Source organism: Alligator mississippiensis, chromosome 2, assembly GCF_030867095.1.
Source record: "Alligator mississippiensis isolate rAllMis1 chromosome 2, rAllMis1, whole genome shotgun sequence".
NCBI classification, from domain to species: Eukaryota; Metazoa; Chordata; order Crocodylia; family Alligatoridae; genus Alligator; species Alligator mississippiensis.
The window spans coordinates 155,828,060-155,843,794 of NC_081825.1; the positions used below are offsets into that span (position 1 = coordinate 155,828,060).

At 40.9% G+C, this 15,735-nt stretch overlaps 1 protein-coding gene across 5 annotated transcripts in view; it reads left to right on the forward strand.

The window, feature by feature from the left end:
- The window catches only part of GRID2 (glutamate ionotropic receptor delta type subunit 2), a 1,388,363-nt gene that overhangs the window by 1,073,411 nt on the left and 299,217 nt on the right, over positions 1-15,735 (forward strand). The window lies entirely within an intron of this gene.

The following is a 15,735-nucleotide window of genomic DNA, read 5'->3' on the forward strand; positions in this document are numbered from 1 at the left end:
GATAAAATCCCTGCTATTAAAGTTTGACAATTCCTGATTTAAAATATTACAGCATCAATGCTAAATTCAGGAGAAATGTTCTGAAGAATACTTAAAGTTGCATCAAAAGGGTTGTGAAATGTACCAAAGACTGTATATAAAATGAGGATGATTATCAAGTCAGACTTATGTGCATTTAGGCTTGAGTTAATCTGAAAATGCAGTCAGGAGCAAGGGGGGGGGGGAATAAGTGGATACAGAATGGTGGATTGCAGCATGTATCTGTTTATTTTTTTCCTCAGCTAATTATTACATATAGAAATTGTATATTTTATTGAAATGAGGACTATATATTGCTTGTTGACTTTGTCCAATTGAATAAGTATACAGAAACTGGAAAGACAACAGACTATAGAGTTAAAGAACTGTGAAAGTGCTAAGGTTGCATTTGAGTGGCTCTTCATATCTTCAAGTAAATTGTAAACTGGAAATACTGGGTATTGAAAGGCCTACCAGAAACATTGAGGAATAGGATAGCAAAATAAATGTATCTTCTAGGAAAATATTATTAGATACAAGATAGTTTGGCATCTGCTTCACAGTATTAAATACATAAATGTGTACATAGGTTGAGCCAAGATTTTTAAAACAGGATATGGGAATAGCAAGGAGGAGGAATCCACCTGCCACCACTGCTGCTGTCCCCGGTTGAGCCTGGCTTCTAACACAGCCCAAATGGCGTGGGGCAGGAAAATCTTTGGAGCATCTTCTGCCTTGGGTCAGCTGGGGACAGCAGCAGCATCCGGTGGGGATGGGAAAGGGAGAAAACATGCCACTGAGTATGGAGGGGAGTGAAGAGGAATTCTTACCTGATTCAGGGACTTAAATATGCCCCAACTGCTGCTCCCATGGCAGCATGGTCTAAAAAGGGGATGCGATCACACCACTCCATCCCCTTTGGATCTGGCCTTGAATATGTAGGATGATTTTTAAAAACCTTAAGGTGTCCAACTGACTCATGGATATGGCAGTGACAGGTGGTCTACCTTTACAATTCCCATTTTTGTTCTGTACCTCACACTCACACATCAAAAAGATAAAGAGTAAAATATGAATTGAAGTCCTTGTTTCAGAAGCTGAACCTGCCTTTGAGATTTGACCTTCACCACAGAGTTGTACAGAGTAATAATGGCTCCTTCAAAGAAATAGAAGTACCTTCAAAGACTTATGGGGAAAAAAGAAGAAAGTATTTAAGTATAGCTAAAGAAACAAATAATGAGAAATGATGTAGGGTGAGAACTGGATGGACAAGAGGAGCAGTAAATGAATGTGCAATAAAGAGAAAGGACAGCAAAGAAAACACTGGCTGCTTCAAGGATGGCTGTGCTAAATATCTTATTAAGTGAATCTATTTTTTTTTAATAATAGATCCAGGGCTCCTCTCCCCTCTGTTATTTCTGACTTTTTACCTCCATAGGTCTAGCCCCTCTTCTTGTTTTGCTTTTCCCATGCAGTGCTGTTCCTCATGCCCCATATTGACAGTCATGCCTGCATTCGCTCTGCTCAACACTGGTGAGACCGCAGGTGGAGTACTGCGTCCAGTTCTGAGCGCCACATTTTAACAAGGAAGTGGACAAGCTTGAGAGAGTCCAAAGAAGAGCCACCCATATGATCAGTCTTAAAAGGCAAGCCATACAAGGAAAGGCTGAGGGATCTGGGACTCTTCAGCCTGAGGAAAAGAAGGCTGAGAGGTGACCTGGTAGCTTCTTACCACTACACTAGGGGAGTACATCAAGGGCTTGGTGAGCAATTGTACACCAGGGTCCTCAAGGGGAAAACAAGGAGTAATGGTCACAGACTCCTGGAAGACCGTTTCAGGCTCAACATTAGGAAAAACTTATTCACAGTCAAGGTGTGCAGACTGTAGAATAAGCTCCCTGCAGAGGTGATGCAATCACCTACCCTGGAAATCTCCAAGAGGAGACTAGACAGTCACCTTGCTGGGATCACCTGACTCCCAGTTCTTTCCTGCTTGGTGCAGGGGCCTGGACCCGATGATCTTAAGAGGTCCGTTCCAGCCTTACCATCTATGAATCCTTCTCACCCTTCCAGTTCTCGCTTTGTAAACACCTTCAGGTCCAGCACTGAAAACATTAAAAAATCATTTTTTCTTAAGGCCCCCCTACACATGCAGACAAAGGTGCAATGGGATATAATGAGCACCACCTGCCATCCTACACATGCATGGGATCACAATCCCAGGCTCCCCCTCCACTGGCTTCTGCAGCTACAAGCCCTGCAGTTGACAGGGCTTAGCAAACTCCATAGCAGGGGCAGCATTTCCCACACTGCCTCTGCTGTGAGCACTGTGGGCTGCAGGGTTTGCAGCAGAGGCAGCAGGGAGAATGCTATCCCTGCTGCAAGCCTCCTGAAGTGAGAAGCTCACAACCGTGGCATTGTTCCCCTCTGCTGCCCTGCTGCAAGCCCTGCACCTCATGAGGGGCACAGCAGTGTTGCCCTACTGCCACCACTGCAAGCCATTCAGCAATGTCAGCTGCAACGCTCACAGTGGGCGCAACACAAAGGAATGCTCCTGCCACTGTGAGCCCCACCGCTCAGGAGACTCACAGTGGCAACACCATTCTTCGCACTGCACCTGCTGAGACCCCCACAGCCAAAGATGCTGAAATCAATGTGAGCCCCACAGCCAAGGAGGCTTGCATGGGGGCAGCATTCTCCCTGCAGTAAGCTCTGCACATGACAATGCTGTTTCCACTGCAAGCCTTATTAGCTGTGGCGCTGGAAGCAGGTGCTGGTCCCCTGTGGCTTGGAGTCCCTCACAGCCTAGCTGTACATTCAGTTAGTGGCATGATTAGAACAAGCTACGAAATTATTCCACATTTTTTGTGGAATAACTTTGTAGTTTATTGGGGTTTTTTCATCATGCCATTAATTGACTGAACGTGTAGCTGGGTCACAACTTAAGGGGTGATTACCTGGTTGATTATGCCTTATATGCAGGAATCCTGGTTTTCTCTGATTTTAAAAAACCCCAATTTTTGGTTAAAAAAAAAGTAACCCCAAATCCCTATTTTCCCATGAATTAATGAAACACTGCTAATATATATAGAGAGAGGTTGTGATGTTTCATTTTAATCATGGAAAAATATAGATTTGGGGTTATTTTTCTAATTGAAAATTGGGGATTCTTTTTTAAATCAGAGAAAACCAAAATCCATGTTTATGTGTAACATGAAGGGGGAACTTCAACGTACACCGGACACATATAGTGCATTGAAAGCATGTTATCAGCATGATTGGCAAACATGCTTCTCCTTTATATTAGTCCAGGAGTAGAGTATGAAAAATGAGAAGTATTTCTCAGCCATCTCCTGCGATTGTAATGTTCATATTGCAATTAGGCATGGATCAGTAAGTAACATATTATCTATATTTGTGTGTAAAATATACATACGTAATATAGCAGTATGGTACAAAGGCTTCCTGTACATACATTTTAAATGACAGCAAAGCAATAAGTGAGGTCATTCAAACAAGTGCCATAATAAAATCTTTATAATATAGCACACCATCAGGTACTCTGTTCTTGCCACACGTGTCACAGCTAAACTATTTTTAAAATATTTCATAGAGTTTTTAAATATTTTATTGGGGCTATTTGTTGTATAAAATACAGAATTCTCAAGCCAGCTACAAATCTCCACTTTTCTTGTTTTTTCTCTCTCCCTGTTGCTCATGTCTATCAAGGTGAATCAGGAAAAAAGCATTTTTATAGCCCAAAAACATGAAGAAAAATGTTCAGTGAAATGACTGTAATTTAAAGCAAGACTGGGAGATGTGTTCATTTCATTGGTGAATGAATAAAATCATCACAAGGATTAATGCATGACAGAATAACCTGGCTATTTGCTATATACATCATGAACCTCACTACCTCCTATGAAATAATCCACTAGAACTGCAATTTAGTCTCATTTTCTGCCTGGAAACCTAAACCCAAATGTCTAGGCTTGACTATGGATGGATACTTAAGAGATCAGTATAAATTGTTTCTTTGTTAGTGTGTTTTTGTTTGAAGTCATTATTTGATTTTATAGGCTCAGGAAAAAAATGGTCGGAACATGAACATTTTTAAGCAAGATGGAGAGGGGGGAAGCTATAGGCATAAAACTGACAAATTTGCATATCCCTTACCATTCCCTAAAATCTATTTTTGCCGTATTTTTAACAATTAAATATTAAAATGAAATGAATGCTTTTTGTGTAGTGGATTAATTTTAAAGGTTTTCTTTATGTTTTTTAGAGGTAAACAAAATAGTTACAACAATGCAAGATGCTTACAACATATACTCACCTATTATGCATACAACATATACCCACCTATTACTTCATAATCTTTGTCTTCATAATAGTGCAGTGAATTAAGGAGCTGCTCTTATCCTTATTTTACAGCTGGAGAACAGTAAGGCAAAGAGGCAATAGGCTAAATGCAGACTTTCTAGGGGGATTAGGGGGAGGTTAAACTGGTTTCAAAATAGCCACCCAATATAGCTTAGTTCACCCTGATACAAACCTTACACTCAAACCTGGTGTCAGTTATCAGAAATCAGTCTAAACCCATAAGTGTGCAGAAGTTTCATACACATGGACCGGTCTAAAAATTGTGGAATCTGGTCTAAGATAGACCTAGAAAATGTAGTATCAGACTTGCTTGATGTGGGTTAGATCAGAGCCTGCAACTTCTGTACAGTTACCTGCACAGCCCCAGGGTTGGGAAAACCCAGTGCTGGCCCCAGCCCCAGGGCTCTGCTTTTCACACCCCAGCACTGGGCTATTTTTAGCTCCCCAGCCCCTCACCTCCCCCACCCCCAGTGGAGGAGCCAGTCCCCACCCCAATCTCCCATCCCACACACTGTTCCAGGTGCTCCCAGTTTTATCAGCATTTGCCATTGTCAGAAGCTGAGCAAGTAAGTCCCAGTGGAGGGAGAGATGGGGATATAGGTTTGTTGGGCAGGAGTCAGGGCTAAAAATAGCCTCTGTCCCCCAACCCCCCCAGACCTCAAGAGCCACTCTGAACCTGCCAAACCCTCCCAGACCCCAACAACCTCCCAGATGCCACTTGCCCTTCCCTATTCCCCTGTGGATGCCACCTGCATCCCTAATCCCACTGATCACCCCTGAAGATACCACCTGCGCTCCTGTCCCCCACACACCCCTGATTTGTCCCCACAAGTCCCCCCATTCTGATCTAGCTTAGATCAGGTGACCATTTTGAACCTGATCTAACCTCCCACTTACCCTTCTAAATGTCTGCATTTAGCCAATATTTCCATGTGTGAGGTAGAACAGGGAACTGAATATTCTTTCAAGTCTTAGATTAATCCCCTAACTACTGGACCATCCTTCTTAAAGGAGATGACTGACCAGTCATGACAAACAAAAACAAGAAAATAATCAGCTAGCTAGCAATATTACAGAAAAGAATTTGGGGGTTATATTGGACCACACACTGGACATGTCTACATGTTCACTTTAATGTGCAGTAGATTATTTTACTGAGCATTAAAGCTTCATGTAGAAACTGTGACATAATGCTAATGCACAGTGAAATAGACTACTGCACATTAAGCGTCACTAAAAAGCATGGAAATGCACTACTGCACATTAACACAGCCTAATGCACATTAATTTAGTATCTCACGTTGGAAGTATTTGATTGAATGCACATTAGAAAAGGCACAGTGGGCATTTTTGTGTGTGCTGTGGGACATGTCGATGGGTGATTTAATTAGTGAGCTGCTGTAATTAAAAACACCCACATGTATTACCATTGCCACATGTCCCTGCACTGAAAAAATGGCAGTGGGGCACTTTGAACTAAAGCTTACTGAATGTGTTTTATTTCAAAGCACAGCATCACCACTTTTTCAACATGGAGATGCACAGCAATGCTGATACATATGATGAGGAAGGCTGCTGAAGCACGTCAGTTTCAATGCTATAGCAGACTCAATTAATCAAGTCTGCTCCGACATGCTGGATTTCCAGCATGTCAGGACAGGCTCTTTGCATGTGTATTGGAGCCCTTTAATGCACATGTAGATGCATCCCTATAAATCAGTTAACATTGTAATGTATTAAGCAGTGCATATACATTTGTATATTAAATACTGAATACAGCTTCTACATCAAAGACAGGTGCAGGAATGTCATTTGTAAAATATGTGAGGTGAATACTCTACTGTTCACAGAACTGGTGAAGCCTTAGCTTTTTGTGGACACTCTGAAGTACTACATTTTAAGGAAGTATCGACAAATTTGAGATAATCCAATAGACAGCAAGAAGAATGATCTGTGGTTTTGAATACAGATACTATGAGGAAACTAGTTTTCTTTAATCTAAAAAAATAGAAAATGAAGAAGGGCATAATAAACCTTTCAGCAGATAAACGGTTGTTGTAAAGAGGAGAATGAATATTTCTTAATATCGAGGACAAGTAGTAATTAATTTACATCAAGAAGATTCAGGTTAGATATTAGAAAAAAAAAACTTTCTAACTACAAGGACAATTAAGTACTGAAATACTCTAAGGAGGTTGTAGAATCTCCTTACTGGGAAATTTTAAAGAACTTTCTGACAAATTATGCTCAGTGTTAGTCTAAGGATACTTATCCCTATCCTTCCAAAGCAAGGGAAATGGGGGGTGGACTACATGACTTCTTAGAGCCCCTTCCACCTCTCCATTTCTGTAGTTTCTATGATATTTTCTCCACTGAAAAAGGAAAGAAAAAATTAAAATTATTAAGTATATATATGTTTTTAATTTGCACTATTTTTACTTAAAAAATAACTTAGTATGAATTAGCTTGTAGCCACCCAAAATGGAGATCAGGGTTTTGAGATCCAGTTTGTTTTCAATATAGCTTTAAATTGGGGCAAGTTAACTTCACTGTGCCTCAATTTCCCTTTCACTGACACTAGGATAATAATTGCCACTCATCTTTGTAACCTCCTGTATTTACCTGAATCCAAGAGGACTTCAAATTTAAGACAACCTCCAATAATTAGATTCTATATATGCAAAATTCTAAGTTATAACTTAGATAGATTCATGTATAGAATCTAGTTATTGGATGGTCATCTTAACCTTCCCCTCAGGCCCCGCCACCGTACCCCCACTGCAGCAGGGAAAGCAGCTGTATGGGAGGCTAAGGAGGGTGGGGGGTTTACAGACAGCTTAACCATCTCCCCTTACCCCCCCATGCCTTGCCCCCATCCACTTTTCCCCCATCTGGTGCCTACCACCCTGCTGCCTATACCTGACCCCTTCTGCTTGCCCCCCTGCTGTCCTCTGACCACTTGCCCCCCCCCCTTACCCTGTAGCATTTCTGGCTCCAGCTCTAGCCCCTGACCAGGTTGGGGCCAGAGCCAGAATTGCAGCTTCTTCTCTGCTGTGGTGCCATCTCCCTTGTGCTACCCTACCCCCTGTTCTGTGTGGTCTTCCCTGAGCATTCCCTGGCACCATGCTATCTCTTCACTCCCTCCCACACTGCATAGTCTCCCCCATGCTCTCCCCCCATAAATCTCTTTCCCTACTGATAAACAACTGTGCCTAAGCAGCAGTGGTGGCAAAACCAGCTCTGGCTCCAGCTTGGTACTCAAATACAGGATGAGGCTTTTTCTCCTTCATGTTAAATGAGGAGAAATACTGCAACTTGGATTCAAGTAAATATATTGGGGAATATCAGTAGAAAGGTGATATGTAAAATAAAGAAGATTTTTTTTCCAAACGACCAGAATGTTGACAGCTCTATTACATAGCAGTTGTAGGCAGAATCTAGGGCAGGGTAACACTTTAGAAGCTAACTGATTCAGAAAGGCATGAGCTTTTATTGCTTTATCTAATGTTATGAGTGCACTCTATGCCAGTTCGTTTGTAGCATCTGACAAAGGTGTTGCCTAAGAAAGCTCATGCCTCTCTGAATCAGTTGGTCTCTGAGGTCACGGGTGACTGGTGCCACCTGAGTGGCCAGTCAGTGCCCGGGGGGGCATGGCCAATCTCGTCAACTGGGGGGTCCCCCTGCGACCAATCACGCTGACTGGGGGGGAGGGTTCCCCTGCAGTCAATCACGCTGACTGGGTAGCAGCTGCGGTGCTCCCAGAAATGGCCATAGCGCTCCCGGAAGTGCCCCCACTCCCCAGCCGGTGCTCACATGGGGGACACTGGTACTTCCACCTGCCCCCCCCATTACCTAAATAGAGAGTGCAGCCTGTCAGGGGGTGTACCAGCACTCTCAGGGGGTGCACATGGACCCCCATGTACCCCCAACATGTCACCACTGTCTGAGGTGCTACCCTGCCCTACCTCAACCACCTGTATGAGGACTACACTAATTTTTAACTTTCGGTTTGTTTCTGTCTCCTCCAAATTCCTCTTCTACATCCTCTGTAAAACATAGCCCCAACCCCCACCCCTCACCCCCATTTCCATTCACCTTCCTTGCCTGTCCCATTACTCCATAAATATGTTAGCATAAACAGGTAAAAAGCTGACCCCTACTTTATAATATCTTCTGCTGCTGTGAACATATATCACAGGAGACAGCTAAATGGAAGGATTCACACTTCCAGGTTTTGTATCTGAGTTCTACACCAAATTAGTCTTCAAACCATCACTTAACACTCCTTAATCCAGACCTCCTCAGCTCCACCCTTAGCCCACCTAGTTATCCCTAGATCCATGGTAGTCCTTTTCACTCTGCCTGTAGCCATTTCTGCCAATACGTGAAGATGTCGTGTATACTTTAGGTTTGTATCTCCTGCTTTTTAGAAATTTAAATTTTGTGTTACATTCAGGGCTTTCCCTCCTGCAGATTCTGACTTACGTGGCAGGCAGATAAAGCATCTCAGACCTCTGACTACAGTTAGGTATCTCCCCGTATGTAAGTTCATTCTGGTTTTAAAAGGACAAGATCTTTAAAAGCCCAGCTCAAATGGGGATCAGGATTATTCTAATGCACTTAAAGAGACAGGTTCCTCCACAATTCTAGCTCTCATGAAAGGGTCCAAAAGATGTTTTCATATTCACTTAGGGAAATGGGCTCCTGAGATCCTGGCAAACCTGGGTGTTACAGAAGGGAACGCAGGGCTGGAAGTTCTCCACACTCATAGAGTTCTTAACCCCCATATCGTCCCTCCCATTATCCCATTCCTCATTTCCCTCACATCACTCTCCTCTCCCCCACTACCAATTGTCCTTCCTCTTCACTACCTAACCACCTTTCTTCACCATCTATTGCCACCTTTTTGTGTTCCTCCCAGTTTTCCATCCATCTTCCCTAAACATATACATCTTTATTAATTTTTTTATTGAAAGCATCTTAACGGCTCCTGAGTTTTTTTCTGCTGTATTTCCCGCCCCCTCCCCTTTATCCTCTCCCCCTACAAGAAAAATCCTTTGACAGATGTATAATATATACAAACATTTTCCCCCCTAAAGAGTCAAGTTTAAACTGTCACCAGTTGGGAGTAGATCAGGATCAATAATTGTCTGCCTTTCCAGGTGCCCAGGTGCAGCCTTTCAGCTACTCTGTACATGCATATGGAGTGTAATTTGTTTGATGAGCACTAACATCATTGCTATCTAGATGCCCTCCCTGCTCCTTTTTTTATTTATTTATTTTTTTAGTTTTGCATCTCCAAAGGGATAAGGGTGCCATGAGTCAGTTGGAGGAAATGCCTAATAGCATAATGCAGCACAGTGCAGAAATACACAAAGGGCACATCTACATGTGATGGTATGTCACTGTAGCAATGCTCTATGGTGACATAGCATTCATGGGCAAAACCTGTGACACCAAAACCGTGTAACCATAGTGGCATGCTCCCCCATTATAGCGTGTACAGTGGCTATAAATAAACGTGCATGGCACACACCGCATAGTACTGGTTGTTACTGCGCCATCTTTTAGTACTTCAAAAAGGAAGGACTGAATGACAGCATGGTAACAATGCTATACATGTAGACACACACAGAGTAGCTTAAAATGAGCTAACTAGGGTACTGGAAGCAACCTTATTTAGCTTGGGTGCAGGGCCATGCTAATGCAGCTATACCACTATCGGCCAAGGTAGCTATATGGCACTGTATTGCATTGTGTGAACAGCACTCTGATCATTTTTAGTCTATGCTGAAATGGTTCAGAAAGGACTATTTGGTATGTTGCATTACCATGAATTAAAATGAATACCCAAAGCATGACTGCATCTTGATGGACCTCTGATACAACATGTCTTTGAAAGAAATCTCAGTCCTGTAGTAAGACAATAGAGGATTTTCAAAAGCACTTTTTTGAAAAAGAAATGGCACTAGGGAAATAACCTCATAAAATTTAAATAGAATTGAACTTCTTTTCATTTCTTCCCTCTAAGACCTGATCATCTTGATAGTTAGGGTCAGTGGGAGCGCTCTGAGAGGATCAGCCCTTTTGTAGCAAAAGTTCCTATAATGGTTGTTTCATATCCAGCTGCTGTTTATATACCACTTCAGCAAAATAGGCCAGAATAGGAGTAGAAAATTTTAATTATCCCCGCTTTTGTAGGTTTGAGAAAGATCTTTACTGTAGTATTGTTATTAGGAGGGTATTGTGTGCCTCTCATTTTTTTAAACTATTACTAGTGGGAAAATTTCTGTAATGAGTAACTTAAATGTTTCAATTAAATTTTAGCCATTGATTCTAACATAAAGTAATGCACTTTGCTGTTCAATTAAAAATAACAAGCTGCTGTGCTGTTCCTAGCCAAGTATAATCCCTGGAACAGTAGTCAGTAGAGCACTCAAGAAAATGAAGTATTTGGGGCTGAATATTTGTTTAAAAATCTTGAGAGGAATGAAGTCCAAAACAATCAGTGTTTAAAAGCCAGGACTTAAACTTTTTAAAAGTCAAGAAAGGGAAAAGGTGCATGTACCAACCAAGGTGAAGATAGTCTCCCATGTGAAAAATTGTTTGGCTATGGTTTATAACCTTTCTCCGTGCTTCTTCTCAGGGGTAATGGCTGCTTTTGGACATTCAGCAGTTGAAGGAACAGAAATGAAACAGCCAGCAATGAGCATAAGTTTGGCATTCAGGATTAGTTCTGCAATGTTTACAGGTGACGGCAATAGTAAAATACCATGCTAAATGTTTACCTCGTGATTGCTGAGGCCACTCTCAATCTATAGCGATCATTTACTATGTCTTTGCACCATATATTATATTCAGTGCTAAGTTCAGGATGACTGTCCCATCTATAAAACATGAAAATATGTATAAGGGAAAGCTGCATTTCTTGTTTCAACTGCTTCCTTTCTCTCTCTTTTTTATTGTCTCTGCCAGAGAAGAAAGGAAAATTTAGACTCCTTAATGGAGTCTCATTTAATGAATTCAGAGTTCAATATTAAAATATCATATCCCAGTATGTTCAGAAATTTATAAAGACTAGACACAGAGGTCATTTTCATATGCTGTATGAATTCTAATCACCCATTTAATTACCTAATCTCAACACTCTCTTCCAAACACAGCAGAAGCGCATAAGGCCATCCATCTGCAGTTTTACAGTCAAGCCTCCATGTGTGTTGTAAACCCCAAAAGGTTCCTTTTCTAGTTCTCACAAATCAACAACTTTCTCTTCACTGCTAAAGAGGCTTCATTCCAAGACCTGTTTTCTTGACTATTTTATAATAAAATAAGAAATATGATCCTCAGTGGTGACACATCAGTCAGCTAAATAGGAAAATAATGCAAAATACTGGGGAGGAGGGGAAGGAGAACAATTTAGTATTTGTGAAAGATAGTAATTTATTTAGTCTGTTTATCAGCAGAATCAAAATAAGGAGAGAAGCAGGGTAGCATAGCTTTCCCATTACGCGTTCATTTCCCCCTGTAAGCCTCCACTATAAGACAAAGAGTCCACCTCTGGCATAAACAAATTTGGTCTCCAAGCCTTTTTAAATGTCAGTTTCTCTGTCAGATGAGTTTGCCAGTGGTACCAGAAGTGACATGATGTCCATGCAGAACTGACTGGGACCACCAAGGCATTTCAAATAAGCCACTGAATATAATTTAGTTTTTAAAATTCGTAGAGAAACTGACCTGTTGACACTGTGAATTTTACTTTACCTACTTTTTAAGACATTTTATTTCCTGCAATTTACCCATCATACATCATCCAAAACACTGGCATGTGCCTGTAGGAATTTCATCAAGGAAATTAATAATGATATTTTTCCCTTTTAATCCTAAAATCTCAAAGCCCTTTACAAAAGCAGTATTACCTCCTTATACATATAATGAAATCTGTGCCTCAGTTCTCCATCTGTGAAAGGGAAATATCAGCCTCATCCACCAGTGTGTTGTGTGGGAAGTGCTCAGATACTATTGTGATGAAAGGTGATAAATCAATTAACAGTTCCATTGATAACAGTTAATTGACAAAGGAAGGATCTCTCTTTTTTCATTTCCAATGTATAGGCTCTGTCATTTCATCTTCAGCTTATGTTGTGTCATATTATTTTAATCATGAGTCTAACTTTAGGCCACTTCTCCAGAAAGGACTTTGCCTCCTAAAGGCCACGCACAAAGCACTTGCGGTTATAAATAGTTAAAATGCTTTCTAGCCTCCCTTTTACATGTGCGTCGCAATTTCATTTCTTTCCAGCTAATCTTGTGTGTCACATCCTTGGACTCAATAAGCATTGAGCATTCCATACATCACACTTCAGCAATGACCACTGTGGTATATGGAATGTACCTTTAAGAGGCCAGAAGTGGGATGACCCAGTCTCTCCCCCTGATGCCCTGTGGGTGTGGTTTGTGGTGGTCCGTACTTGTAGTTCTCCCTGCAAGCTGTGAGCATGTGAGTTGCTGAATCCTGATCCTAATAAAGATAAAACTGTTTACCACCCCACCAGTCTCTGCTGAATGCTGACTTGAGGACAGAACCCCAAAGGCATGGAGGTCTGAGTGAGTACACCATCCCTGGAAACCAATGGCATAGAGTAAGCATTATAATCACAGAGGTACCATGAGCTCCATTTCTTTTCTTGGTCTCTAAGACCCCACTTCATTAGTGACAATGAAGCACAGAGGAGTGTTGTCAGTGGAAGGTGGTACCTCCATCAAAATGTTTGCATAGATAGAGATGGGCTTTATTTTCTAGATGACAGACAGGCTGGAACACAATGAATGATTTTGGCAGCTCCTAAAAGACAACAAAGCCTTATCTAAAAGGTAAGGTTCAGATGGCCACTGTGGTATTAGAAGGTCCATCACAAGGCTACTTTAGAAGAAGTGGAGCAGTAAGGGCCCTGAAATACACTTGGTTCATCTATTTCTACAGACAAACCATGACACTTCATTTTTAGCCTCTCCTGTCTCCAGCTCATCCCTCACAAGCTTCTGTCTGGGATTTCCTATAGCTCTCTGTAGAGGTAACTTCTGAATTAAGTCCCTGAATGGAGGAGACAATAAAGTTAAATCTCTTTACTAGCATGGAGGACATGAACAGTAGGGTGTTCCTCCCACATGAGACTGCCCGACCGATTGTGAGAAAAAACAGGATCAGGCTTGTCATAGGGTGTTTTTGTAACCTGAGAGGCACTTCCTGTAGCCATTTATTAGCTTCTTACCTAGTGTGCAAGTTTCTGGAACCCATCCATCATAAGACCGCTTCTTATCTTCTCTATCATTCCTATTGAGTACATGACAATTAATTGATTGATTAATTAACTTTCTCATTTCTTCAAAGAGAAGAACTAAAAGCTTTGGGGGGGGGGTAAATACATATATTATTAGGAATTGTTTGTATCTCCCTCTCTCTAGAGGCTAATTGATATACATACAAAACACAAAGACATTACTGTAGTTTCAGCCAGCAGTTTTTTGGAAAAAAATCAAAACCACACTTAAGAAATGCTTTTGTCCTCTCTTGAATGTCTTCTGAGTACCAAGGATGTGAACAGAATCATAATGGATTACAAGAAAGATAGTCATTAACTCTCTTGTTTGAGATTTGTTTATTTAGGTATTTTTGCTGTCCCAGGATTCAACACAATATGCAAGGGTTAATAACTGGCAACTTGTATTTTGCTAACCATAAACAAACTGAACCTCTTTTTTTTTGTTTTCACTCTTGCTTTCTCACCAGAAAATATTACTTAGTGGAGTTAACGATGAAAACAGCACACTTTATGCAGTGTTGTAAATCAACTGAGCAATTAGCAGTTGCTTTTTAAGTGACTGAATACAGATTCAGAATTATGAGCAGCCATTATCTAATAACCCAGCAAGTGATGTGAATAAATCTTAGCTAATATGAAAATTATCAACTCTTGAAACACCCTTTTCTACAAGCGCATCTATAGAACCTTTTGCATAATGCACTTAGATTGATAAACTGCAAGCATTTTCGTGGAAGCGCTAATTTATTCCAGCAGTTTAGGTTTATATTTAGGGAATCTGTCATATAAATGATCAGCAAATCAGAATTCACAGTTTGTTTTAATTTAAAGGTATGTTTTCATTAGTTTAGTCTCAATCCCCTTAATGCTTATTGAGGCCCAATCACTGGAAAAGAACTTACAAGGTTAGGTTCAGTTGTTTTCCATTTGTATTTCTCCTGACTGATTTTGAATGATTTCACCTGTGATTTGCATGATGTCACCTTGATGGATAGGTTAACAGCTCTTTTTGTTTTTCCCCTTCAGAGTCGCAAAAGAATATTCTAGCAACATAAGCCTGTCACATGTTCATATGTCAAACAGTGTCCTTAATGTGTAATTATAATCAGGAAAATTACAACAGTATACAAAAATGATGCCTTCTTATTGGAAGAAAATACCCTCTCTTCATGTACCTTCTTGTGATATCTGCTTAAATTATTGACAGAAGTACTCTTGTGACCCAGTATAGCTAGATCCTGTATCTCCTTGTACAACTACCAACTTTCCCAGCTAAGCTCTGATAGCATAAATGTTTAAGTGCTGGTGACTGTAGGAGATGCAAAATTAAAGAAAAAAAAAACAGCTTGCCTTTCAGATCTAGGTTATATTTTAGAGTTAGCAGTTAAGAAAACAACATTCTTTACTTGTGAACAGCACAGTTGATCTGGAAACTATTGAAAGAGCAGAACAAATAGCTATGGGAAACCACTTTTACAATTTCATATTTTATGGCATAAATGTTATAATACCCTTGATGACCTGAACAATATATTCATGTAGGGGAGCAGGAACTTCCCTATACATACCTAAAAAAGACTGGGTGTGTGAGATCAGGAAGTAGTAAATCACTTATCATAATTGGGCTTTGTGTAGGTTATAAGCAAGCAGTTTGTATATGCTCATAGCCAGCAGTAAATTACTGTACCAAGAAAGGAGATAATGGGAAGAAATGTATGCCAGAAGGATGTCTCTGGCCTCTGACACACAGAATGTTTGTTGCACTTTATTTGCTATTTCAGCACAACAAAAAGCTAGTGTCTACACATTCAGGCTCTATTATGTTAAAGAATGGCTGATCAGGCCCCAAAATGATGAATCCATGGCAAAAAAAAATGCTATTTCAAAGAGCAACTTTGTTGCAAGAAGATTTGTGCAATAAATTTAACCAGTATACAGGGCTTTCTGACCCCGGGTATGCCACAGTACTCCTCTCTCCCGTCTCACTTACAAGGGGGAGGGAGGGAGAGCAGTT